Below are 25536 nucleotides of genomic sequence, written 5' to 3'. Positions count from 1 at the left end.
GCTGCTCTCACTGACTTTGTGTTCCTTCCGTTTCTCTTACCATCATATGCCAACAATGCCCAGATGCTTTGTGTATTGGACAGACTTCTAATTCCCTTCAACAAAGGGTTAATGGGCACAAAACAGGCATCAAAACACTCCAGATCCACAAACCAGTTTGTCAACATTTTAATGGACTGACCATTCTATTAATGACTTAAGAGTATGCATATTACTGAAAAAAAAATTCCCACCTCTATTCAAAGAGAAACAGCTGAGCTGTCTTTTCTACTCAAATTCGGCACATTGACACATTGTTTGAACTGGGATGGGGATTTTCTGAGTCACTAAAGGGGCTTATTTGCATACTTGGCTTAATCTAATTCTTGACCTCCCCCCCACCCCCGGCTTCCACCCCTCTGCTCTGTGATTTGCTCACCTTGATCATTTTTTTCTGAATTGTCCTCCTTGATTACTGTTTTAGGGTCTCTGTGCCTTTAATATCGAGTCTGTTCTGGTATGGCTGTGGTCTGCAGAAGTGGGTCTGTCCCATCATAGTTTGCCTCCTCAATTCTTTTCCTTGTCCTTAAAGCGCTACTTGACTGATTTTTGTTTTGACAGAGTGGTTTGTGACCTGTTCCAAGTGGGAAGTTGGTTTCTTCCTTCAGGACTGTGAAGAGAGCTTGGAAGTGACCTTGGAAAGGTGAAGTTAGGTGCAAGACTTCTCAGAGCACTGGCTGTGTGTTCCAGGCTGGTTCTGGAGTATGCCCAGTGCCTCCATTCTGATGGTGGCTTGTTGCTCAAGGGGTGGGAGAGCTCCCGGGCTCAAGTCCCAGGCAAGCCCTTCTTCTGCCTTTCTCTGATATCTTACCCAGACATTTGGGGGGACTGATGTCTCTTTACATGTTTTTCCTCTGTTCATTGGTCAGTATAATGAAGCAGCCTTTTGCTACTGGATGGCTCAGCTCAGGCATTAGCTCTGTTAAGATGTGGTCCTCTCAATGTTTATGTCCCTCCTTGTCACTGGGGCAGCACCACTTGCTGGTGGAAGCCGCAAATGTCCAGCTTCCGGCTTTGCCTTTTTCCTGGATAACTTGGCATTTCCCCCTTTCTAGGCTACAGTCCTTTAATTCCCTGTCACTCCCACAGTGACCCAGGCAGTCCTCTTGTTCCCTGCCACAAGCCACATCTGTGCCACACCCTCAGTGGCTGTTGGAGGAATCCCTCCTTCTGGTTGCAGCTCAGCATGGACTGCACATGCAGCACTTCTGCGCTTTCCCTTCTCAGCTTCCACTTCTCCTTCCCTGAACTGCTTCCTGCAACTCCCCTTCATTTGGCTGTGCTGGCTATGAACCCTCAGCCCTACAAGGGGCTGCCCCTTACCTGAAGCCTCTGTCTTACCAGCTTCCATCCCTGATTTCTAGTCCCATCTGCTCCTGCTGACAATCTCTGCTCCCAGCCTCTTCCTGCAGCTGCAGCCTGGGCAGTGATTCAGCCAGACACTGAGACACTTGAATGTCACTGAAGAGGATTTCCAGAGTTCCACAACAACCTCTGCAGAAGTGCTGGGGACCATGGCTGGGTGAGGCAGTGGTCTCCTGTATTTATCAGTTCCCTGATTCCTGGAGCTTTGAGGCCAGCAGAACTGGGGAGGAAACGGAGATTAAAGAAAACCACTGGAACTGCTGTGGAGGGCAGGTGCCACTTGGTAGGTGCTCCTGCTGGTCCTTCCTGTGGAAGGTGTGTGGTGCAGTGTGAGCTTCTGGGGGGCTGGCTTTGTGCTTTGGGAGTCTGGGCAAGCCCAAGCCTCACCTTTTCCAGACCCATGAGGAAGCCTGTCCCTTATGTAAAGGTAGTGACCATTAAGCCTTCTTCTGAGACATGGGCTGGAGACCCTGCCAGGGGCAGGGTGTATTTGGACAGTAAGAATTTTGGCCGTCAGGTCAACACAATGAGGATAGGACAAGACCCCTGTGATGAAGAACATCTCCTGGGGTGGGGAAAGGCTGGCCAGGCTGTGTCCTGGGCCCAAGTCCTTCTCAGTCAGGTGAAGTAAGTAGCCAAGCGAGAGGAGGGATGGAGATGGCCAAAGCCCCTTCCCAACAGGCTGGCCAGCCTCACCACATGTGCATGTTGGAATCTCCTCCCATCAGGGCTCTAGATGGCTCCCTGCCAGCTAAGTAAGCCATGTCAGGGCCTTGATTACCCAAATGCTGACTGCAGAGCTGCATAGGGTACCTCAGCATTTCCCATTTGATTCCATTCATTGCATGGGAGCTGGGCACCTGAGTCCCCAGTCCCAGCCCTGTGTTCTTCTGTGCTGTGTGGGCCATGCTGCCAGGGAACAGAGAGGCCCTGGGGATGCCAGACCTGATATACAGGCTCAGAGACTCTGCGTAGACAGTCGTGTGCCTTCAGCAAATCCTCCAGGGGCTGCAGGGCATTGGGCTGCAGCAGTATCCCTTGTGCAGCACCGTATATTGGGGGCATATCAAACTCTGGTTAAGCTGTCTGGTTGTGCAGTGGGGTAAAGCAGGTTCACCACCCACTGACAGCAGCTCCTGGGGGCGAGAGAAAAGTTTCTCCATGCACTCCCTGCCACTCGTAGGCACCACCCACCACTTCCTACTGGCTGTGGTTCCCCCTTCATGGCCAATGGAAAATGCAGGGGCGATTCCTGCATTTGTGATTTCCCCCTTCACTGCTTCCCCCAGGGGCTGCAGGGGACGTGTCAGACACTAATGAGAAGAGTTGAGACTCCAAGGCCGAGCAGCAGTGCATAGAATTTCCAAAGTCTGGAGAAGTGAAGCAGGGCCAGGGTCAGTGGGAGTCACAGACTCAGAGGGCTCAGTAATTGGAAGGTACCTGAAGTGCCCATCGAGTCTAGTTCCATTTCCTCATGAAAGGACCAAGCACCATCTCTAGTGGGGTGAGCAAACCTCAGGGGGCCTGAAATTCCATAAGGGGGGCACAGCCCAGTGAGCTGCTGGGTCTCAGGCTCATCCGCCTCATTAAAAATGACAAAATCTGTGACTGTTTCGTTGTCTGCGTCATCATATTTATACACCGATGAATGAAGTTTTTCCGTTCTACAGACTTGTTTTCTTACACACGCCCAAATGGGCTTTTATATATATGAACATCACTGACATTTCGGTAGGTTCTGATCACATGAGACAGGTTGTGGGGGAGCTGCTCATTTCAGGGATGAAATGTGGGGACCAACGTAAAAAGTTTCCTTCTTTATATTTATCCAAATTCTAAAATATCTCCAAAGATGGAGATTTTGCCCTTACGCGAGGCAATTTATTCCAGTGCTTAACTGCCCTGACCGGAAATATCTCCTAATCTCCAACCTCCCTTGCTGCAGTTCAAGGGGAATTCAATTTAACTAAAATTAAAGGGAAGGAATTTTATGATTTGTAGCTGTATTCCCAATTCGATAGATTGATTGATGTTTGGTATCTATCTATCTATCTATCTATTGGTCATTACACTGGCCAGATTAGGGATTGTAGAACTCACTGCTTAAAGAATTAAATTTAAGCTTGAGAGAGAAATAAAACGGTGAAATGTGCAGACCTGAGCACAGAGTTGTTCTGCATGTGAATTATGATACAGACCCACAAGTGTGGACTTTGGGTCCTTTCCCTTCCTGTCACTGCGTTAATGTCCTCCAAACACCCCAGGGGCGTGGGGCTTTCTCTCGCCCTGGGCACCTTCCAGTGCAGACCAAGTGCCTGTCTGGTGTGCGCTTTGGTGCCACACTCCCGACTGCACCATACAGGAGGCCTGTGATCTGCAGGGGCGTCAGATGAGATGATCTCTGCAAAGAGCCTGTGGCACAGAGCAGCCTCTGCTGTTCCCATGTGCAGCCGGCTGGAGCCCCAGAATGTCCCTGAGAGAGTGGGGGTGACACAGGGGTAGCAGCTCAGCCATGCAAAGGGGCTGCCAGGGGCAGGACATGAGCCCTGCTGGCCAGGGGCAGGTGTGGGAGTGACATCACAAGGGCCTTTTACAGCACCTCAGCTGATTGGTTAAAAGAAGTTGGAAGGTGATGACCTCATAGAGAGTCCCTGACACCAGCCATGTGGGACAGGCTGCAGGGCTGGGGCCATCTCAGACACCCCCGGGGCTTCCCCACAGGGAGTTTCCTTCCTCCGCTCTGCCCATGAGGCTGGAGAGGAATCAGGGTGAGGAAAATGAGCATGAGAAGGAGCCTCTTTGTCCCATTCTCCTTCCCTCTTGACTAACTGCGCTGGATGACCGACGTTCACCTGGGGCAGGTCAGAGCCTGATCCAGCTGATGCTGAGCAAATTGAAGGCAGGGAAAACACTCGGTTAAGGTGCTGCCCTCCCCAGTGGATGAATGAATGAATGAATCAGGGTCCTCCTTTCCACTCCCATAGCCCATAGTTGTGAAGCACAACAGTCTGTGAGCCACTTATTTCCCTTTCTCTGGAGAGTCACTAACAGGCAATTTACCACAGAAAACTCTCTGCAAATGTGTGTTCAGTCTGTATGAAAAAGAAACATGTTCTACTGACTGCACCGGCTCTGCGCTGAGATCAATGGTGTCAGCATTCATTTGTTGTGCAGAAATTGCCGTAGGTGTGTGAGGTTTTCGGGAGAGCTCGCAGCACCAGTGAGAGGCTTGGCCAAGATTCACTCCAACAGCCTGTTTTCTTTGCATCTCACCTCCTGCAGCCCAGATAACAAAGACTGGAGTCCGGCCCTTGTGAGCACTTTGCCCCACACATTTGACTTTTGCCCAGCTGACAGGCACATTTGACTCTTTCTACTCTGTGATAGGCTGTATGGAGTGTTTTATTTGTGGCCTGGTTAGCTCAGTTGGCAAAGCATGAGACTCTTAATCTCAGGGTCATGGGTTCAAGCACCATGCTGGGCGCTTCCTTTCTTGCACTAATGTTCTCAGCCTACCAAACAGTTTTCACTGTTGTCCCGGCCTCTGGCAGGAAATGTGTGTTCTTGTCCTTGGCTCTAGTACAAACAAAGACAGCACAAGGAGGAGTTGTGTAGACATTCTGCAGCCCTCGACTTGGAATTAGTGGGGTCTGCCATGGCAGGAATCAGCTCTTAAAGCTGCAAGGACCTCGAAACCCTGAATCAGGAAGCTGAGACCATGCAGGCAGCAGCCAGACCATGAGGTGCTCCTCCAGAGACCAGATGTCAGCCAGCCCCCTGAGTGCCTCCAGGGCTCCCCCACCAGGCCATCCCATGGCTCTCAGGCCTCCAGCCATTGGAAGAGGAAGTGGGGCCTGTCCTGCACTGAGTCTGAGCTCTGTGACCTCTGGAGTGAGGAGGAGGTGCTCCACGTAATGGGAAGCAAACAATGGAACGCAGAAGTGTTCACCCAGCTGGCCAAGGGCCTGACCACCTGGGGTCACCCTTCCTGCCCACCTCACCATATCAGGCGTAAGGTCAAGGAGTTGCAGCAGGGTTATGCCCGGGTGCAGGACTCAGCCATCTGGTCTGGGGGTTGTCCCCAACACTTGCCCCTATTACCGGGAGCTCAAAGCCATCCTAGGCCCCAGGGACACCTACTCTCTCCTGGTCTTCCTTGACACCATGGCTGAGGAGCCCCAGCAGAAAGTGAAGCCTGAGTGAGGACCAGAGCCCAGCTCCAAACCCCCAGGGCCAGAGCAAGGACCATCTGGCCCAGCACCCAAGTGACCAATCGAGGAGGTTGAGCTTTTGCTGGACATCCCATCCCACAGCGCCAGCCGGACATCTGCCCAATGGTCATTCCCAGACCATGGCGATGGACTGTCAGGCACGTACCCCCACAGGGCACACGCCCCCAGGCCATGACCCTGGCATGCTAGGGCCCGAGCACACCGCAGCCCATGGATAAGGCTACGGCCACCAGCACCCTCACCCTCGGAAAGTCCCATGTGCCCCCTGTCTCCCCCCATGTAAATAGTTAGTGTATATAGTTATCCCCCCATTGTACATAGTTAGTTCTGATGGTGTTTGTTATGTTCCATGCTCAGAGGCGAGAATTTAGGATGTTTAATGAGGAATCATTTTCATTTTTCACAACCCCCGCATGTGCTATGTGTGGGGGGCAGTGAGCGGGTGGTGGGGGTAATGTGTGGGTGTTGGGGGCAGTGAGTGAGTGGTGGTGGGGGTGGTATGCTGGTGGTGGTGGGAGTGTGCAGGGGAGGCCTGGATGGTGCTCACTTGATCCCCCAATCAAAGTACTCCCATAGGGCCTCCCAGACATGGACCCTTTCTTTGGGGGCGTGAAGGCTACGGGCAGCAGCCCAGCTCACCTGTCCTCCTTTGGGCACCCGGAGGTGCAGCTGCTGGTACTGACACATCCATGGGATGGCTCTAATGCCACAGAGCACCTCAGCACAGCTTAAGAAAAAGGGAGGACCATGACTACATGTGGCCAGATGGCTCCCATAAAAAGCCTCCCCCGCTCCCCCCGCCCCGGCCTGGCTTCTCCCCTCCACCAAACCCACCCCCAAAGCAGCAGGCATGCTGAGGCCAGCATCACACGATGGTACAAAACTGGGCAATCCCCAAGTGGGGCCTCTTAACTGTGGGGCTCCTTTTAGCTGTGGGACAGGAGCTGTGGCCCAAAGACGCATTCCCCAGCTGCTGAGAAGCACAGAAGAACTCAAGTCTTGTCCAGGGTGGCACAGTCGAATGGAGACCTGCCTCAGGGCCTGCAGCTGGTGCTGTGGAAGAATCTATTGCAGCTGGGGCAGAGAAACATTCATTCCCCTCTGGCAAGTATCTGCTCTTTTCCCAGCTGTGCACTGCCCAGCCCAGGAGCTGGGAGGGACCAGAGCCCCTGATTCAGCCTTGGGAACAGGACTTTCCTTAGAGACAGCTGCCCATGTCACTGGCTGCAGCTCAGCCAGGGGTGCCCCCACCTTGCCACGCTCTCTGGCTAGGGCACTGAACCCCTGCACCCTGGCAACAGGGGACTGAGGTGAGCGTAGCACTGTTGGTCTGACAATGGAGGTGGGCTGGGCCCTGTCAGGCAAATTAAATCATCCCACCCGCCCACCCCACCTGTGGCAGCCAGAGCTCAGCTCGGCCTCACAGAGTTGGCCTGTGCTTGGAGTCTGCCCAGCACAGGAGCTGGGTGGCAGCCGGCTCAGCCGTGCTAGAAGTAGCATCACACAAGAGGACTGGAACTCAACAAAGCTCAGCAGGATGGTGCCTATAAAGGCTCAGTGAGGATGGGATTCAAACCCTGCAGAGCACAATAGATTAGCCGTCCATCCCCTTCACCACTCGGCACCTCACCCAACGTGCCTGGAACTTTTTCATATGTCCCAACTTCAGCCCTGCCAGGAAGTCTGGCCGGGGACACAGGATGGGCAGGTTTGGCCCAACAGGGCTACGCTCACTCCTGTCCCCTGCAGTGCTGCTTCCTGGGGCGAGCAGGGCCCTGTGGTGCCCTGGCCTGGGAGCAGCACAGCCCGGCCATGACCATTCTCTACTCTGGGGCTGGGCCCTGCCCCAGCTCTGTGCATGTGTCCCTGCTGGGTGGGTACAGACAAGGGCCATGGGCAGGGTCTGCAGCCTTTGTGTCTCCTCCTGACACGCTCTGCTCCTTTCCAGCTGCTCTGTTAGCACAGCAGCTCCAGCTTTATTGCCCCCTTCTCTGCCAGGCCTGTCTGTGAGGTAGGGAGCTGATGGGAGGCAGGTTCAGGAGCAGGCTGTGGCTGGGAGGGAACACGTGGGATAGGGCAGGGGCACTGGCCTGGCACAGCTTCGGTTGGAGGAGGGGCAAAGATAGTTCTGTGGTTCCCAGCCAGTGAAATCAGTGAGGGAAAACCCTTCAAGTACATGCCAGGAGAGAGCTTCTGTGCACCAGCAGCGATGCATCTGCTGGGCTCCCCTCCTCGACAACAGGGTCTGGTTCAACTTCTTCTGTCACATGGGTGTTGGGCTTGTCAGAGAGAGAGGTTACAGCAGAAAGAGATGAGCCCTCAGGGGCATAAGAGAAAGTGAGACAAACAGAGGCGTTCGTGCTTCTGCCTGGTTTTGAACCAGGGACCTTTTGCGTGTTAGGCAAATGTGAGAACCACTACACTACAGAAGCTGACCTTGTGCCCAGGTGGTACCTTGCCCTCCACTAAATTGCATCCTCAAGCCACTGCTTGCCCTGCCACATGTGGATGGGGGACCTAATAGAAATTGAGGGGAGTCCTTTACCAGCTCAACTGCTGGAGGAGAGGGAAGCAGCTGCACTCACAACTGGGACTTTCAATAGCAGCTCTTCCAGAATTGAGGTCCCAAGTGGTTATGCAAATGACACATGCAATATTTAAGTCTGCAACTCATTTGCATTTCTTATTGGCCACATTTCCATGCCACTTCCAAAAGGGCTGGGCAGTGGAGCCACAGTCTTCCTGTGTAGCTGCTCCACAGGACTTTTTGAAAGAGCTGCGGCTTTTTTGAAAAAAGAGCTCTCCAGTGCAGACATAGCTGTGGGGAAAAAAGTAGAAAAGCAGAGCCAGGCTCCAGCTGAAACATTTGCAACAGCTGATAACAAAGAAATGTGTGTGTGCATAACAGACCACTAGAATTCTTTTAACAACTACAGAACATACAAATGTTTAAACTCCAGTTTTCTTCTCTCTCTTCACACTTGCTTCAAAAAAAGTAATTCTCAGCACACCGAAATGTCTATCAAAAGGTTCCCATAAGAGCTATTTACTTGGGCCGTGGCTACACTTTTGAAAGGGAAATGCTGATGAGGCTCTGCCATTCCACACAGAGGAGCCCGGAGCACTGAGCTTTTAGCAGCCCTCCCCACATAAAGGAAATCATCAATATGTCTTTTGGGGGGTCATAGCTAACATGCACAAGGCCACATCCCACCCACAAACATATGTGCCTATGAAGGCACCACTGGGAGTTGAACCCAGGATCCCCTGCTTACAAGGCAGGTGCTTTAACCAGCTAAGCCATGGTGCCTGCACCTAGGCAAGCTCTTCTGTCTGCCCACACCTGACTCCCACCAGCCCCACCTGGGCCTGCTTCGCTCTGCTGGAGTTTCGATCCTGTCAGACAGAGGAGCTGGGGAAGTTTAACTCACAAGGGGGGTGACTCTTTGCACAGGTCTGTGCTCAAGAATTAGGTGGTGTCACTCAGGGGTGTAAGAAACTGTCCCCCACCTCCAGAAGAAAACAGACCTACTCCAGTGCTCAGACTGGCATGGCAACCACAGGGCCTTCATGGTCCACATTGGTTGGGGAAAGGCCTTGGCCAGTGAAGACCCAGAGGACAGGTGTCCTGTGACTGCTGTACTGGGGAGACTGTGGTCAGTGCTGGAAGCTCCCTAGAAATGGGGAACTGGCGACATCTGAAAGATTAGGTAATCATAGCCCATGACCCAGGTTAACCTTTGTTTTAAACGGAAATGTTTAAGGCCAAGGAGGCCGGGGTCCAGCAGCTTTCGAACCCAAATGGGCTGTTTCTTTGCAGGGGGCAAAATGTAGGAAATGGAAGGGGGCACTGGAGAAGCTTCGCTCCTGGCTTGGCACTGCCTTGGAAAAGAAGGAAAAAAGACACCACTTCTGTTGGAGAACGTGGGCATTTATCCCAAAGCCTCTCGCATGCTTAGTGAGCGCTCTACCAATTCAGCAAATTCCCCTGTGTCTGAGCATAATTTCTGACTCACTGATCTTATTCCAGAGGCCAAAACATCCCTGTGGCCGCCCATGGCTACAGCAAAGTGTCACAAAGGCTGTGTTTGCACAGCAGTGTTGTTCCTGAATAAGCGGTTCCAGAAGAGGTATTCCAGAGTTGTTGATTCCGATGTAGCGCAGCTGCACACAACGTGGAGTTTGAAATACTGCTCTGCTATTTTGACATTCAGCATCTACAGACAATGGAGCCAGTTTTGAAGCTCCTGTTTCAAAATAGCTATTTGAACTAGCTCCAATCATTATCCCAGGAGATGCCCAGCCAAGACTCTGCTCTCTCTCTCTCTCTTGCTCTGTCTCCTTTGAGCTCCTGGCCTTAGGCAGGAAAAGTCTCTTCTCGTCCTCAGTTCTAGAGGGGAAAAATTGGTATTTCTGTCACCCTCAGAGAGCAGAAGAGGATTTTCTTCTCTTCAGTTCGATCCCCACATGCCCCAAGAGGACAGAAAACAACCCTTCTCCAGCTCGCTGTCCTCCTCAGCACTCTGTCGTGTTTTGTCTTTCCACATGAGCTCCATTTGTGCCCTGGACCTATAAATGATCTTCACATAGCCAGGAAAGGAGGAGCTCTGAATTAGAGCTATTCATTTACACAAGGACCAGGGTTCGAGCACTCTGCCACTTGAGCTAACTCCTCTGCCTGGGAGCCCCAAAACAATTTGGGAGGCCAGGATGGCAAAACCCGCGATGGCAGCATCCGGGTTCCCAAGCCGCACAAGCCTCTGGAGGAGCAGGGCATTGATTGCATGGACGACCTGCAGGGGAAGGACATGAGAGAGTACTGGTGAGGGGTGTGCGGGGTGTGCCTGGCCCTCACCCCTGGGCTTCTGACTGCTGCTACGCTGCCTGTCAGTGCTTCAAAGTCAGCGTCTTTGAAGTTCCCAAGGTGGCCATTACGATTATGAAGTGCTACATATGCATCACAGCACCTCATTAGCCTCCTCCAGCATGCCTGCTTAGCACGCCCCATTGGAAGGAGGGGGCTTGTATGGAAGCACCCAGAGAGGAGCTACTGACACTGAACGCGAACCCAGCAATACCTGTTGGATGACATGGGATCCGTAAGTAGGTTCTCCCCTTCTTCTTTGTAATCACTGCTGAGGCTCCAGGCAGATGGGAGAAAGCTGCCCTTCATGCACAAATCACCTGCGTCCCTTAGCAGCGGTAGCTCTGTGGGTGGGAGAAGCCAGGTCTGTGGGAGGCAGCTGTAGGGTGCACCTGGAGAGAGAAAGTAACAGAGAGAAAGCCGTGCTAGTCTGTATACTATCCCAACAAAAAAGCAGTGAAGTAGAACTTTAAAGATTAACATAATAATTTATCAGGTGAGCTTTCATGGGACAGACCCACTTCTTGAGACCACAGCCAGACTGGAACAGACTCAATATTTCAGGTATAGGGAACCAAAAACAGCAGTTAAAGTTGACAACTTCAAACTCTCTCAGACAAAGAGTTAAGGGGCACAAAACAGACATCAAACCATTCCTGATTCACAAACCAGTTAGTGTACATTTTAATGGAGTGGGCCATTCTGTTAATGACTTAACAGTTTGCATCTTGAAGAAAAATTTTCAGTCTGCTTTGGAAAACGAGACTGCTGAACTCTCTTTCGTATTCAAATTCGACACATTAACATGTGGTTTGAACTGGGATGCAAATTTTCTGAGATACTATAGGGGCTCTTTTGTATCTTTGGCTTCATTTAACTCTTGACTCCCACGCCCCCATTACTCTCTGATTTGCTGACCTTGATAATAATTTTTTTCTGATTTGTCAACCTTGATGTCTATTTTTGGTTCTTCGTGCCTTAAATATCAAGTGTGTTCTGCTATGGCTCTGGTCTGAAGAAGTGGGTCTGTCCCACAAAAGCTCACCTAATAAATTATTTTGTTAGTCTTTAAAGTGCTACTTTACTGATTTTTTGTTCCAGAGAGAGAAAGTTTAATTAAACTCCATTTGTAAAAGCACTCTGGACATGGGGAGGAAAAGGAGCTGGGGAAGCCGGGTTTGTCCTGCAGGGGCCTGAAGATCAATGACTCAAAAGGGAGTGTCTGTCACTTGCATGCAGAGGAACGGCAAAGCCCAGGGCAGGAACCGGAGAGTGCTTGTGCTGCCAGCGGAAGAGAGCTCACTCCATCAGTCTCCTCAGGCTGAAGGCAGGTAGTAACAGGAGCCTTTTGGGTACCCACAGCTTTGAGTCTCTTCCTTTCCCAGAGTGGCCTATTTTCATGATCTGCTTCTTCTCAAGCAACCCCTTTCTCCTTCTCCACAGCCCAGCTTCTGTCTGATACCCACAGGATGTGGCCACACGAGCCTCTCTTTTGCAGGGGCTGTGGGAGTGCACCACTTCAGAAGATGCTGTGATGTGGAGGGGTGTGTGTGTGTGTGTGTGTGTGTGTGTATGTGAGTGGCTCACAGAGGGTGTGGGGCTCCTGTTGAGGGTAACCTGGTGACCAGGTAACACCTTTGAACTGCAGACAAAGGGGGAGGTCGGGCCCAAGGAGTTTAAATTGAAACTGGGAGTTGGGAAGCAGTTAAGTCTGGGCTGGAAGGGAGAGAGACAAAGGAGGGAGCAAGGCCCCAGCTCTGGGGGCCCATCAGGGCCTCCTCTCACCAGCATGGATTGGACTGGCTGTCTCTGCCTGCTGTACTGACTCTTCTGTAAGACCCTGTGTCCTGTCAGCTAATCAATGTGCTCTTCTCCTGCTGAGTAAGAGTCACTCCTGCCTGCAGAGCTTCAGGAAGCCTAAACCCCATCACAGATTTGAATGAGGCCGTGATATGAACATGCAACAAACTCATTTGCATAAATGGAACCTCCTGCCCTTCAGGGAGCACCCCTGGCACAGAACTGCTCAAGCCACCCTGTCTGGTTTTGAAAGCTCACATTATTCTTTACCTTGAGGCTGACAGGTGGGAAAGAGGGCTTCACCCCAGGTGGGATTTGAACCCACAATCCTTGGCTTAAAAAGGCCAATGCCTTATCCATTAGGCCACTGGAGTACACAAGTAAGGACAAGTAATGAGGGATAAAATTCTCTCAAAAATGTACCTTTCTTACCTTGGAAGACAAAAAAATTGCTCTTTCTTGGTGTTTGTTCTTTCTTTGCTGTGAATCTGAGAAACGCCCAGGGACTAACTCTGCAGTAGCAACAAAGGAGTGACCCACACCCAGCTAGATGTTTAGTTACCATCCCTGGCCGTTCACCAGGAAGGGACATGTAGGCAACAGGTTCACAATGGCCATGAAAGGCAGCTGCTCAATGGGCTGTTTGCCCTGAGGTGCCTGGCTCTGAGACACACTGAGGATCTTTCTGGCACCCAGAGGAGCGTGTCAAGTAAGGGACATTGACAGGATCATTTCTCCTCTCCTCCTGTACCTACACTGAAGGCAGCAACAATGTTGGAAAGACAAAGAAGCCTTTGACGTGGCCTAATTGGAAAAGCATCCCAGGAAGCACAAACTGCTGGAAGTTATGCGGAAGGGAAACCTTCCAATCTGGCTCAGCGTGAGCACATTTAGGAATTAGACCGGAATTTCTCTTTTCTTTCTCTTGTCACAGTTCTGGACTCCTGAACCAATATCACCTCGAAACAGATGCAACTGATATTTTTGTGGGGAATAAATCTCAGCTACTGGAGTTTTGATTGACATTTGAGGAGTCCGTGTGAGGAAACGTGCAGGGAACTGGGCTTTTTCATCTCGTGAGGTCCCTTCCACTTCTAGTACTCTATGAAAGAGACTGGAGGATAGTCACCCCTTTGATTTACTGAGGGACTCATGAAGGAGCTCAGTCTGATAAGAGGGTCTACAGCTGTGTAATGTAAGCCTTTTGTCAGAATGAGTCGGCAGCAACCAGGGTCTGTTTCAACATCGAGGGGTCCCTTTTCATCCATCTCACATAGACCCATCTGGAGCCCCCACCCAGAAGCCTGGGAAATTTGCACAGCCCTGGGTGCCTCGCAGGGGCAATGCTTCCCCACTCACAAGCACAGAGTCTGAGTGTTGAAAATGAGCTTTTATTGAAAGAAGCAGAAAAGTCATATGGCATAAGCTTGGGAAAATACCACACCCAGAGTTCACAACCAAGCCGCAAGTAAGTATCCCAGCTCAAGTAGATGGATCAGTGTCCTTTGCCTCTCAGGCTCAGCCGTCCTATACTGGAAAGAGCCAATCCACACACCCAAACTTTCTCCCTATCCACTTCAAATGCCCCACTTCCAAGTCTTCCCAGTCCGTGCAGGCCCTGACACATCACTTTCGACTTGTCTACACTCGCCCCTTCATAAAACTGAACAGGAAGAAGGGGCATTTGAATAATAGGTGGTCCTTTCGACAGGCCCCCCCACACACAGATGGTACAAGATTCGAAAGTGGCACTTTTCAATCGCCTTGTGCTCCATTATGCTTATGAGGCACTGCATGTTAATGGCAGCACCTCATTATCATCTTCCGACCTCACTCATTACCATGCCCCTTCCAAAAGGAACAGGCTAGTGTAGACATGGCCCTTGCTGCATTCCCTCTCTGAACTGGAGGTAATGCAACCTTTGTGCTGGACCGGCGTTCCGCATCCCCTGTCAGTTGCCCACCTGCCGCTCACACCTGCTGGCTGCTTCTCACACCAGATGTCCCTCTCCTATCTTGTGGGTTTTGCAATAGACAGAACCCTGTGTTTGAAGCACTCCAGGGCCTCAGCTACCATCTCACAGGGGATTTCAGTTCACACTGGTATTCAGCTCTGCATCGAGGTACAGCATCTCCGTATTCACCAGGATGAATTCGAGCAGAATAGTTATTGACCCATTTTTAGGTCCACCTTCTAACAGCGGGGGGAAGAAATAGTCAAACCAGTTTTACCGCTGTATAGCCCAAAGGCTTCCAGCAAGCTGAATCAACCACTAGTCCTACCCTTTTTCACTTCATAATGTTTCCATGAAGGGATCCCTCTGTAATCCATATCTGACACAGCAGTCATGAGTGCCCTGTAGCCCACAACAACTTCAAGCACTGGTGAGACTCCACAATTCTTACATTGGGTAGAGTCATAAAATGTGACTTCCCAACAACAAGCTATTTACAAGAGATGAAAACGCTTTGCTTCACTTGCTCCCATCAGGCTTTGTTTTCAAGGCATTACATGGGCTCACCTTTACATTTGAGGACACATTCCCCAAATCCTTCAGCAGTACAAAGCTCCTGTTGGCACATTCTTTACAGGAAGAAGAAAATTTCTGAGAAGCAGGAGATTAGCTGGTGTCTCCCTGCAGAGAGTTCATGAGCAGGTCGGGGGACCGTACATGCACTTCACCTCGCTGTGCCTCTTCACACTGACAGCCATGTGACAAAAAAGCAAAAAGGGGCTACTTGCTAGTGAAGAGGAGACAGTAAGGTGTGTTCTGGGGCACTCAGAAATCCCAATGTCAGACTGTCAGGGTTTAAATGAGTAACAACCCTCCAGACCACCCTCTGGCAAGCAAGTAATGAAGCCTAGGTCTCTGATGAGGCAACTCCCTGCAGCCCTAATGACAGTCCCAGAGCAGCTGACTGGCTGGCTGGCCCTACTTTAGCCAGCACAGGAATGAAAAGCTGTGTAAACAACCAGGGAGAACTTACAAATGTTACAGCTTCTTTCCAAGGCCATCGATGACCTCTGTCCCTAAACAACTTGCAGGGGAAAGAAGAACCAGGCAGCAGTTCTCTGTCTGTGCTGGAGTTCACAGAAGCAATGAATGCTGGTTTCCCTCCCCTGGGGCTCAGCGGGTACAGTTACAGACCCCTCTATCTGGCACCCGATTCTCACTCTGATAATCTCTTGGTTGATCTGGAGCTGCTGAACTTGTTGAGGGTATTTCATGTCCTCCAGAAGTTACTTTCTTTCCCATTCCCAGAGTCTGGGCTGGGCTGAATGGGTGGTGAACCAGCCAGAGGGGAATTTTAACCCAAACTTGGCTCTTCTGAGCATCTCGAGCACAATGGTTCTCAACTTGTTCACTACTGTAGGCTGCATATGAAACCACAGTGCATAATGTGGGCTGTGTCCAATACTACCTGTGTGTTTGTGAGGATGTCACAAGTGGGTGCTGACTAAGCTGCAAACAGGTCACGGATTGTGAACCACTGCTGTGGTGCGGAGCTACTGCAGCTGATGTGGAGGCAGACAGAGGAGGCAAGTGTCCTTTTGCACACAAACAGGGCAGAGCAGGAACAAGGGAACTCAGCTTTTCAATCTTCTAAGCTGAGTGTGACGCTCCTCAGGGACACCCAGGATTGTGAGGGACCTGCTCCCACCAGCCTGTGGTACCGTACAAGCAAGGCGCTAACAAACTTCCACACACTTTATTTCCAAAAGTGAGACCTCTTGACAAAGCTGCTGCACCATTTTTTAGCTCTCTGTAAGGCCCCTGCGAATCTTCCAACTTCTTCTTCATGTTTTCTGTGTTTCCAGACTGCCAGCAGCCTGGATTCACAGTTCTAGTAGTTACAAGCAGTCTTACACCTAAAGCACCACATTCCCTCCCCTCTTGAGAAGCCCTCTTCATTTTAAAATAAAACTGATCTAACTACAGCAACAAATATGGAATAAGCCACTGTACTGTTGGCAGAAATACTTCATCGAAAACACTGGAAATACTACACACCATGGTCTCTAGTCTCGACAGGTGGTCGTTTGGATCTGGCAGACCTTCTCTCAAATCCAGTTCCTGATGCAATATCTTGTTGTGTTGGCAAATACGGTGAAGTCATCCAGTGGGGTTGGGTGTTGGCATCATCTCCTTTTGGTGCACAGGCAGGTTTCCAAAGGACCCCGCAGACTTTGAAATCCCCCTATTCCTATCAGCAGAGTAGCTGGCCATTAGCATGGTTATTTTGAGGTTTTGGCCAAATGTGGCCAAAGCCCATTTGTCCTTATTGATCCTCATGACATTTCTTTTGACCCCACCCTGCAATTTATCCAAGTCACTCAGGAGCCTATCCCTACCCTCCAGCAGATCTACCTCTTCCCCTAGTTTAGGGTCATCTGCAAATTTGCTAAGGGTGTAGTATTCCCCCTCATCCAGCTTTTCAATAAATATGTTGAACCTTGCAAGACAGAGAATTGATCAGGAGGACATCATATTTGAAACCCATCTCCAAACAGAGATTTCAGTTCCAACTGTTGGGGTCTGGCCATCAATGCAGCTTTCTATCCATCTTCCCGTTCATAAAGAGATGGCAGTGGTGGGATTTGAACCCACGCCTCCAAAGAGACTGGAGCCTAAATCCAGCGCCTTAGACCACTCGGCCACACTACCTACAAGAGGTGTCTCATGCGAGCATCAACCTCTCTTGACATTTCCTCAGTTTCAGAACAGTTTACACCAAGAGGACATAGGAAGTTTTAAAACGCCTCATATGTCATACCTAGTGAAAATGTCAGCATGTTTTCAATAAAAGGGGGCTGTGACACAGTATTCCAAAAAGATGGCTTTTAGCACATCCTAACCTTCCCCTGACGTCTCTCTCGGCTGCTTTTTATCCCAGATCACACTGAAACACAGAGGAAGGTGATGGGGATTACTGGTCATGATACTCTTAAAGCTGAAGTCACAGTTCCTGGGTGCAGCTGCCATCCTCTGCTCTGGCAGCTGAGCCTTTGAAGGGCTCCCCACGTGGGCCAGGGTAAGCAGTGACTTGTGGATGGACGTGATGGGGGGGGGAATCCAACACAGATAGAACTTCTGTAGCTTTGTGGTTGTTACATTTGCTTTACATGTGCAATGTACTTGTTTAAAGCCCCATGAAAACACCAGTGCTTTGGTTGCTTTGCTCCCCTTTGGGCCTGAGAAGAGCTGGTCTCATTCTGTCTCCGGGGTAAACCCAACTGCTGTGTGAAAAAGGGTAGAGGTATCAGCAGAGCATATACGTCGCTCTCAGACTGGGGAAGCTACACAAGTTCGGCCGGTCTTTTTCAGGAGGCTTGTGTCTTGGCCTCCTCTGCCCTTGAGGATTGACCGACTGAGGCCGGCTCTCCTGCTGGCCTCCTTTGCGTGACTTGCTAAAGGAAGAAGTGAGGCTGGAACGGGGCAGAAGAAGGAAGTAAAGCTGAGGCAGGCAGGAGAGCAGCTTAGCACCTCAGTGCAGTTAATGGAGCACCACTCTCTCTCCTGCCAAAGCCTGTGCAGGTGAGGCTGGCTGCAGGGAGGCAGAATCCTGTGCCTGTCCAATGGTGCTCCAGGAGTGGCTCCTGGTAACCCAGGAAGAGAAGTGGGATTCTGGGTGGAAGGAAAACAAGCAAAGCTCTGTCTGAGTGAGGAAGGAGCAGGTCCTGGGTGGATTGGGCAGTGGTGGTCTTGAGGGACTCTCTGTCAGCCTTGAGGCAGCAGGGACCACTGTCCCTTTGTGACTGAGCCAGGCTGGTGGTTCATGGCTTTGGATGTGTCTGGTTGTGAGCAACTGGGACCACAAACCCTCCACCTGCCTGTGTGATGGGCAGATGTGCTTAATATGACATTTGAGGGAAATGGTTTAGCTGTCAAATATCAGAACCTCTTTTCTGTGTGTGAACAGCCTTTGTAGCTGGGTGCAGGATGTGTCTGTCCGTCTGTCTGTCTGTGCTACAGAGCGTGTGGCAGGTTTCTGGGTCACACTCGCAGACGATTGGGCAATACGCTGCCTCGCCTGCTTCATGGCCCATCCTGTAGCCCCTGCTGTCTTGTTGGCTCATTGGGAAAGCGAGGGGTACAGCTGAAGGCTCAGCAGCTCGGCTTTGCATGAAGTGTGGGCGTCTCAATTATCGGTAGCAGCCGAGGGCAATTTGAGGCCCTGTGGTCAACATCTAGCCTGTTAGCCCCCTTGTCTGTACGCTTCAGTCCAGGGTCATGCTGACACTGCACATCTGTGTTCTGAAGCATCTAAACGCTGGGCTTGAGATAGGCGCGTCTGTGCTTTCAAACGCTCTAAGACTGTGCTGTTCCTTTGTGCTGTGTGCTCAGAGGCACCTAGAAGGGGCAAGATGGAGTGGACCAGGGGGATTGTGTCTGGTTACAGGACCCCAGGGGCTCCCGGGCGGGACAGTCACACGGACACCTGCCTCAGGCCCTGTGGCTGGTGCTGCAGACTGATCTATTGCTCTCAGTGTCAGAGAGAGGGGAGTTTGACATTCAACCCCACAGGCAAGTGTCTGCCCCTTTCCCAGCTGTGCACAGCCCAGCTCATCCCAGCTGCTGGGAGAGACCAGAGCCCCTGAGCCAGCCTTGGGGACAGGCCCTTCTCTCACAGGCAGCTGCCCATGTCAGTGGCTGCAGCTGAACCAGGGCTTCCCCCACCTCGTCCCCATGTCTGGCCGGGGCGCTGCACCCCAGCTGTTTTTGGGGCCATGCTCACCCCAGGAAGCCGCACTGCAGGGGACAGGAGTGAGAGTAGAACTGTTGGGCCAAATCTGCCCATCCTGTTTCCCTGGCCAACCAGCGAGGTGCAGAAAGGTTCCTGGCAGGATTGACTTTGCGAAGGATGAAAAACTTGCAGCACATGAAGATGAGGTGGTGAAGGTGATTGATTGCTAATCCATTGTGCTCTGCCTGCAGGGGTTCAAATCCCATCCTCATTGCATCTTTCTTTGTTGATTTCCAGCCCCATTGTTTGCAACTTCCAGCACACCTGAGTTTGCTGCCTCCCAGCTCCTGTGTTGGGCAGACTCCAAGCACAGGACACCTCTGTGAGTCTGAGCTGAGCTCTGGCTGCCAGAGGTGGGGGTAGAATGATTTCGTTTGCCCTCAAAGTGTGAAGACTGACTCCACTGTCAGCTCCACTCACCTCTGCCCCCTGTAGTGCTGCTGCCTGGGGCTAAGCAGGGCCCCAAACACAGCCAGGGGTGTATTTCCCTTGCAAGGAAGTGGCAGCCCTGGCTCAGCTGCAGTCAGGCACAGGTGCAGCTACCTCTGAGTGAAGGGCTGGTTCCCCAAGGCTTGATGCAGTGCTCTGGTCTCTCCCAGCTCCTGGGCTGGGCAGTGCACATCTGGGAAAAGAGCAGATACTTGCCCAGGGGGAAGGAATGTTTCTCTGCCCGTGACAGAAATAGAGCCAGCCACAGGGCCTGGGGCAGGTCTCCATTCCACTGTGCCACCCTGGGCAAGTCCTGAGTTCTTCTGTGCTTCTCAGCAGCTGGGGAAAAGCCTCTTTGGGACATATCTCCTGCTCCACAGCTGAATGGAGCACACAGGAGCTGCTGGGTTCAGCTCCCAGGGGTGCCAGGCTGCGACCTTCTGCAGCACCTGTTGTTGGCCCTGACAGGACATGGGGCTGGAGGGACCTTTGTTCTGACCCACAATGGATGTTCTGAAGGTTCACATGCTGGTGACAGGCCAGTGCTTCAGGCCCCCTGGACACTCCTGTCCTTCTGGGAAAGGAGCAGCTCTGGGCTTTCAGGTCAAACTGCACATGGCAGCTGCCACACCGTGGGGTGGCTCTTGCAGTGCTGCTGAGGGCGGCTTTGTGTGCTGTGTCTGAGACTGGAAACCCCAAGCCCCTTTGGGGTAACGACTGCAGCAGGAGAGCTCAGTGTCCCGGCCCCAAAGCAGCCAGACCCACTGAAATGCCGGAGAGTCCAGGGAAACACTTCCCTGCCCCGGGCTGTTTTCACCGGCTAAACTCCCTTCCAGCGTTGACCTGAGTGAGACACTGACATGGCCACTTCCCAGCCCCAGCCCTGGGCACTCACCCACTAGCACTAGTAAATGTTCTACCCCTGGAGCGCATGACCCTCAGAATAAGCAAATGTCCTGACCCGCACAGCTCATTCCAGAGACCACAAACTCTCTGCAGCTGCCCATGGCTCCTTTCCACCGAGGCTGGTGAGATGAACTGGTTATTGGGAGTCTCCTAATGCTCCAATGAGGGGTTCAAGTCCTGCAGTACCTTTTAGCTCACCTTTGCTTGTTGTCCTGGCTGCAATGGACAAATAGGCTCTACGATGCCCAGAGGGCTGTGCTGGGGTCAGCCTGGGGGGTGGGGGGTTGCTGGGTGTCACTGTTGGCATCACCATAAGAATTCCAAATGCCTCTGTTCAGGGGTGCTGGTGACTGGCTGTAACCTGCTGTTACTGTTCTTGGCATCCTCTGTGTTTCTGTGCCTGTCACCTGCCTGGTCACACAGATTTGCTGAGCTACTTGGGCAGGTGAGGTACATGCAACAGGGCTGGTTGTGTCAACCGCACAAGTCTGCCACTTGCGAGCATTTTGGTGGATGCTCCATGTTCTGAGAGCAGCCGCAGTGGAGATGTCGTTGTCTCCGGCAATAAGAGTTCAAACTGGGGCTCGTGGGGTAGATTTTTGTGCTTTCTTTCATGCTTACTAAACTGTGCTCTGCATGGGCTGTGCCCCAAGGGGTCTGTTCCCTCTGGGTCCCCAGAGGTAAACTCACAAATGAGCCTTTTGGGGGAAGGAGTCACTCCCGGGACCTCTCTCCCCTTCAGTCTCAGGGTGAATTGCTGACCCATGGCTGTGGGACTGGCATGAGCCTGGCTCACTCGTCTCTTGCTTCGGTAGCTCTGAGCCAATGTGTGAGACTCGGCAGTTATGTCTCGTTGTGTGCTTTTCTCTGCTGCATTGGTCCTTTCTGCAGCTCCCTCTGTGGGAGGGCTCTGCCTGGCCCTGTGCCCAGCTCTGCCCCCTGCCTGGTGACTATTTACTGCTCAGAGCCACAGGCTTGTTCCTGGGCCTGGTTCAGTCCCTGCTGCTGCTGGTTGAGTGTGACACGGCCTAGGTGTGTCAGCCTGCACCCAGGGCATTTCTGTGTCACACTCCTGAGCTCCCTGGCTGTGGGTCCGGTTCTCCTGCCCAGTGCAGCCCATGGCAAGCAGAGCCTTGCACATGTGCATCGTACTGCACCTTTGTGTGACGGATGGGAACAGAAACCTGAGCCTCAGAGGCTGGGAACTGAGGCAGCTGAGGGATGGGTTTGCTCGGTTTTCGTACGTTTGTAGAGGAAAGTGTGAAGTGTTTAAATCCATGTCAAGCATCCAGTGCAACCCCAAAACATACTGGAGCCAGAGGTGACAATGGATTTCCATGAAGAAAACCATCCAAACAGGGGCACCTGGGAGAGCTTCATTTGCAGTCAAGTGTTCCACCACTGAGCCAGGCTCTCTATCACTGGAAAATGGTGAGAGGTTTGTTATTATGCAGAGGGCGCTCCAGCTTTCCTAGCAGCAACGTGCCTCTGACTATATGACTGGGAAAGGGATTGTTGGAAATTGTGCTGCCAGAGCAGTTTAAAAGGTGTGTGACACTGTGAAAGTGTTGAACCCCAAACTCTACATGGATTAAATGTCACTGGTACGGGCATGTTCAATGCATCCCAGCACCTTCTTACTGAAAACAGTGCGCTCATATTGTCACGAGGGCTGACGTGTTAGCACTGCAAAAGCTCTGCTGTCCAGCACCTCAGGGAACCAGGCTGCTGGGTCACCACCTGTGCCAGGTAGAGAAGTTACTGACACTGACCGCAAACCCAACTATATCTGATTGATTGGTGGGTGTCCTGCAGTAGGTTTTTTCCTCGTTCTTTGTAACCACTGATGTTGCTCCAAGTGGCTGGGAGAGAACTGTCCCACGTATGCCGGTAATCTGCCCCACTGAGGGGCTGTAACTCTGAGTGGGAGAAGCCAGGTCAGCGGGGGACAAGCTGTAACATGCACAGGGAGAAATAAAGTTTAATCAAACCCTGTCTGCGCGTTTGTGAAACCACTCTGGGTTCAGGGAGGGAAAGGAGCTGGGAAAACAGCGTTTGATCTGAAGGAGACTCAAGATCAATGACTGCAAAGGGCTGGTTAAGGGGGTGTAGCTCAGTGGTAGAGCATTTGACTGCAGATCAAGAGGCCCTTGGTTCAAATCCAAGCACTCCCTTTGAAAGATGGTTACTGACCTCCCTGTTTCCAACACACTCTGGTTTCCCTTTCTATGGGAATTCTTTAAACAGAGCTGAAGCCTCAACAATTGCTGCTGCTAACACACATAAACCTGGCAGTAGATAGTGACATGAGCAATGTTGGGCCTCATACCTATAAAGAGGTCAATGAAACGCATCGCATTCAAGGCCTGTGTATCTGTGAAGCTTTAAGTGCATGAAGAGAGGATGTTGATTACTCTGTGAATTCACAGCCAGGGCTGTTGAGTCCTCCCCCACCCACATCCTCCTCTACAATCACCACCAGCCTTTCCAGTCTCTCCTTCTCCACCAGTTCTCTCCAGGCTGGTCACTTTCAGAGAAAAATGAAGCTGCCTCCTCACTCTGGAGTTGCAGCGAGAGGGGCGGAGATGGACGTCTGATGAGGAGAGCAGGGGAAGTGGAGCGGGAAGCAGTGTCCTGAGAGGTGAAAGAGCAGGAGGGGGGCAAGGAGTGCAGGGGAGCAGCCTGCCAAGAGTCAGAGGTGCTCAGAAAGGGCTTAAACTGCAGGTTCCATGGTGCAATGATTGGCACTCAGGACTCTGAGCTCAGCTCTCAGGGGGACCTGTGTGTGGTTTGTGATACATCTCTGTCAGGGCTGGGCTTCTTTCTCCCCAGCTGCCCCTGTGTGAGGGCTTCTCCCTCCTGCCTGCTGAATTGGTTCCCCTGCAGCTGGGTCTCTGCTTGGGCTGGTTCACCAACGTTTCTGTAATGCATTGGGGCCCCAGAAATGTCCTGTCTGGTTGGAGATACAGGAGGACCTGTGGCTGGTGCTGCAGGCTGACCTGTTGCTGTCAGAGGCAGAGTGGGGAGTGTGACATTCACTCATTCACTCTCTCAGGGCAATGATCTGCCCCTTCCCCAGCTCTGCACAGCCCAGCCCAGCCCAGCAGCTGGGAGAGACCACAGCCCCTGAGTCAGCTGTGGGGACAGACCCTTCCCTTACAAGCAACTGGCCATGTCCCTGTCTCCAGCTGAGTCACAACCGCCCTTTTGCCTGTGCCTGGTTGAAGCACCATATCCCCCAGGTGTGTTTGAGTCCCTGCTCAGCTGGGGTGAGTGTGGTACTGTGGGGCTGACACAGGGGACAGGCTGGGCTCTATGGGGGATAATTAAACCATCCCACCCCACCTTTACACCGTTAGGTTGTGCTTGGAGTCTGCCCAGCAGAGGAGCTGGAACCCAGCAGGGCCAGGCATGGGGTGCGTAGGTGTATAGGCTGGCCTGGAACCAGAGGTTGGTGAGCCTGAGTGCTGCGTGTGCAATACAGCACCTCATTGCAATTCACAGATCTGACTCATTTCCATGCCCCTTTTCCAGCAGGTGGCTAGTGTAGGTGAGCCTCAGCTGTGGCCTCACCAGTTCTGAATCAAGAGGGGGATAACAAAGTCTCTGGTTCTGCAAGAAACTCTCCTGCCAAGGCCCCCCAAGATGCTTTTAGCTTCGCTGGCTCCAAGGGCACAACGTTGACTCACCTACCTCCACTGTTGCTGAACCCCTCAGCCAAAACAAGGCTAAAGAGAGAGTATGTGTCAGGAGTGGGATTTGAACACACGTCTCTCTACAGAGACCAGATTACTGAGAAGATATCATCTTAAGTCTGGCGCCTTAGACCACTCGACCATCCTGACAAAGACAGAAGAGAAAGCCCTGTGATTCACATACAAGTTTCTCTTTGAACCTGGTGACTGTCTGGTGCTGGCTGTTCCACAGCACCCACCCAGGGGCTGGTCACCTCCCCTGTCTGGCTGTGTCTACACTTGCCCAAAACTTTGAAATGTCTATGCAAATGGCCATTTCGAAGTTCCCCAATGAAGTCATGAAATATGTATTCAGCACCTCATTAGAATGCTGGCAGCCGTGGAACTTCGAAATTGGCACAGCTCACCGCCACACGGCTCATCCAGACAGGGCTTCTTTTCAAGAGGACCCCGGCTACTTCGAAATCCCCTGATTCCAAACAGCAGATGAGAATAAGGGGATATTGAACTGGCCGGGGTCCTTTTGAAAAGGAGCCCCATTTGGACGAGCCCCATGGCGGGGAGCCGTGTCAATTTTGAAGTGTCGCAGCTGTTGGCATTCTAATGAGGCGCTGAATATGTATTTCAGCACTTCCTTAGTAAACTTGAAATGGCCATTTGCATGGCTATTTCAAAGTTTTGGGCTCATGTCGACATGGCCTCTTTGTCTCTTCAGAGCCCTGAAACTTGCTGACTCAGTGAAAGTTGAACTTTCTGACTCCTGGCCCAGCCCGCTCAACACAAACCTTTTCCTGGGCCACCAGCCAACCACCCCGATGACAAATGCATTTTGTTTTTTGCTTCCAAATACCTCAAACACTAAATTATTCACATTACAGTATTAGGTCTCTAAGAGAAGGGGGGGTTGTAATAATTCATATGAAAGGAGTTATTAGTAATAAAAACAAAAATAATTAAACAGATTAAGAGGTTTAACTTTTTACTAAACTTCCTTACAAATAAAGCAAAACATGAATTTATGTCCAAAAGGGGGGTGAGGGTGGGGGGTTCCTTTGCCCCTTGCCCCCCATGGCACTAAAGGGAAGGAGGAGCAGGGCCAGAATCCAAAGTCAGGGAAAGTGGGAGGAAGGAAGGTCCCCAGGCTGGAGCCCAGTCGCCTTCCCTCCTCTAGGCACCTGGTGCAGGGAGCAGCTGGTGCTCACAGCTCCAAGGAGAGACTTAAAAGCCATGGAGCAGCTGAGAGTCAGGCAAGAGGAGGGGAGGACCATGCCCATGCCTGGACTGCAGACAGCCATACAGACCATACCAGGGCACACGTGTATCCTCATCCATATATATGTATATATATATATATATATATATATAAACTCTGTAGTGTCGACACACCCTAAATAATCCCACACTGTGACTGGTTATAATAAGGAATTTGTCTTTACACATTGCCAGTTCACCACCGCTG

At 51.7% G+C, this 25536-nt stretch overlaps 7 non-coding genes across 7 annotated transcripts; 2 read left to right on the top strand and 5 right to left on the bottom strand.

Moving 5' to 3' along the window:
• Nucleotides 1–4815: 4815 nt before the first annotated feature.
• On the top strand, nt 4816–4888 carry TRNAK-CUU (transfer RNA lysine (anticodon CUU)). Its single transcript has one exon. It is a non-coding gene; the product is annotated as a tRNA-Lys (tRNA).
• A 3107-nt stretch (nt 4889–7995) lies between these two features.
• Nucleotides 7996–8068, bottom strand: TRNAV-AAC (transfer RNA valine (anticodon AAC)). Its single transcript has one exon. It is a non-coding gene; the product is annotated as a tRNA-Val (tRNA).
• Nucleotides 8069–8872: 804 nt separating this feature from the next.
• Nucleotides 8873–8946, bottom strand: TRNAT-UGU (transfer RNA threonine (anticodon UGU)). Its single transcript has one exon. It is a non-coding gene; the product is annotated as a tRNA-Thr (tRNA).
• A 3654-nt stretch (nt 8947–12600) lies between these two features.
• On the bottom strand, nt 12601–12674 carry TRNAK-UUU (transfer RNA lysine (anticodon UUU)). Its single transcript has one exon. It is a non-coding gene; the product is annotated as a tRNA-Lys (tRNA).
• Nucleotides 12675–16885: 4211 nt separating this feature from the next.
• Nucleotides 16886–16967, bottom strand: TRNAL-UAG (transfer RNA leucine (anticodon UAG)). The gene has a single exon. It is a non-coding gene; the product is annotated as a tRNA-Leu (tRNA).
• Nucleotides 16968–22484: 5517 nt separating this feature from the next.
• Nucleotides 22485–22556, top strand: TRNAC-GCA (transfer RNA cysteine (anticodon GCA)). Its single transcript has one exon. It is a non-coding gene; the product is annotated as a tRNA-Cys (tRNA).
• A 1570-nt stretch (nt 22557–24126) lies between these two features.
• TRNAL-UAA (transfer RNA leucine (anticodon UAA)) lies at nt 24127–24227 on the bottom strand. Its single transcript is given in 2 exon segments — nt 24127–24172; nt 24190–24227. It is a non-coding gene; the product is annotated as a tRNA-Leu (tRNA).
• Nucleotides 24228–25536: the final 1309 nt, after the last annotated feature.

This window comes from Carettochelys insculpta, chromosome 33 (genome assembly GCF_033958435.1).
Source record: "Carettochelys insculpta isolate YL-2023 chromosome 33, ASM3395843v1, whole genome shotgun sequence".
Classification (NCBI taxonomy): domain Eukaryota; kingdom Metazoa; phylum Chordata; order Testudines; family Carettochelyidae; genus Carettochelys; species Carettochelys insculpta.
The sequence above is the reverse complement of the archived record's forward strand: the minus strand, read 5'-3'. Positions and strand labels throughout refer to the sequence as shown.